We start from the raw sequence: 1,395 nt of genomic DNA, 5'->3' as shown, positions 1-1,395 counted from the left end.
AGTCAGAGACACAAGGGATGCTGGACCCGCAGCGTGCTCTGCACGAGCCGTTGAATTTCAGCTTGTCAAACCAAGGGTCCGAGCGCCCCTTCCCTTTCACGGGGCACGTCAATAACGGTGACTGTTTCCCTTTCCCTCTCGGTCCGAGCGGGGATAAAAGCAGTACGTGCGTTCGACCGCACGCGTACGAGTTAATCCGAGCGATTAACGATTGTCTTTTGTTACGAAAGACGTTCTGTTCCCACTGCTGATGCGACGAGTTTCGGGTAACCATGCCGAGACATCGGAATATGCATCATTTTCGATATAGCTTAGTGTGGGTTGAGCTGTCCTCCGAAGGTCGGTTCTTCCTGATACGCCCTAGTTTGTTTCGTTTTATCGGAACTGTTGTTTTGGAGAACTCGTACTCTAGAGTGTGTAAGAGGTCTGTCTCGTGATTGGTGACACGAAGTAGACAGAGAACGGCAGGCGTGTATCTAGCCACGCGTCTGCCGATTCGAGAGTGGTGTTTCTACTCGCCGTTGGAGCGGGTGGCTTGCACCGAACGAGAAAAGATACCTGGTTGATCCTGCCAGTAGTCATATGCTTGTCTCAAAGATTAAGCCATGCATGTCTAAGTACATGCCGAAATAAGGTGAAACCGCGAATGGCTCATTATCCAGCCGTTGTTCCTTAGATCGTACTTTCCTACTTGGATAACTGTGGTAATTCTAGAGCTAATACATGCAACAAAGCTCCGACCTCACGGGACGAGCGCATTTATTAGACCAAGACCAATCGGACCTCGGTCCGCAAATGATGGTGACTCTGGATAACTTTTGGCTGATCGCACGGTCTAGCACCGGCGACGCATCTTTCAAGTGTCTGCCTTATCAACTGTCGATGGTAGGTTATGCGCCTACCATGGTCGTAACGGGTAACGGGGAATCAGGGTTCGATTCCGGAGAGGGAGCCTGAGAAACGGCTACCACATCCAAGGAAGGCAGCAGGCGCGCAAATTACCCACTCCCAGAACGGGGAGGTAGTGACGAAAAATAACGATACGGGACTCTATCGAGGCCCCGTAATTGGAATGAGTACACTCTAAATCCTTTAACGAGGATCTATTGGAGGGCAAGTCTGGTGCCAGCAGCCGCGGTAATTCCAGCTCCAATAGCGTATATTAAAGTTGTTGCGGTTAAAAAGCTCGTAGTTGGATCTCAGTTCTAGACAGGGGGTCCGCTTTGGCGGTTACTTCCTGGCCTAAACATCCTGCCGGTTTTCCCTCGGTGCCCTTGATTGAGTGTCTTGGGTGGCCGGCAAGTTTACTTTGAAAAATTAGAGTGCTCAAAGCAGGCGAAACGCCTGAATAATGGTGCATGGAATAATGGAATAGGACCTCGGTTCTATTTTGTT

At 50.2% G+C, this 1,395-nt stretch overlaps 1 non-coding gene across 1 annotated transcript in view; it reads left to right on the top strand.

Annotated features, from left to right (window-relative positions):
* Window positions 1-555: 555 nt before the first annotated feature.
* Window positions 556-1,395, top strand: part of LOC143242099 (small subunit ribosomal RNA) — a 1,805-nt gene continuing 965 nt past the window's right edge. The window contains exon 1 of the ribosomal RNA XR_013022429.1: window positions 556-1,395. This exon is cut by the window's right edge and continues 965 nt beyond it. This is a non-coding gene — a ribosomal RNA (small subunit ribosomal RNA).

The sequence above is a fragment of the Tachypleus tridentatus genome, unplaced genomic scaffold, assembly GCF_004210375.1.
Source record: "Tachypleus tridentatus isolate NWPU-2018 unplaced genomic scaffold, ASM421037v1 Hic_cluster_1, whole genome shotgun sequence".
NCBI classification, from domain to species: Eukaryota; Metazoa; Arthropoda; class Merostomata; order Xiphosura; family Limulidae; genus Tachypleus; species Tachypleus tridentatus.
The sequence above is the reverse complement of the archived record's forward strand: the minus strand, read 5'-3'. Positions and strand labels throughout refer to the sequence as shown.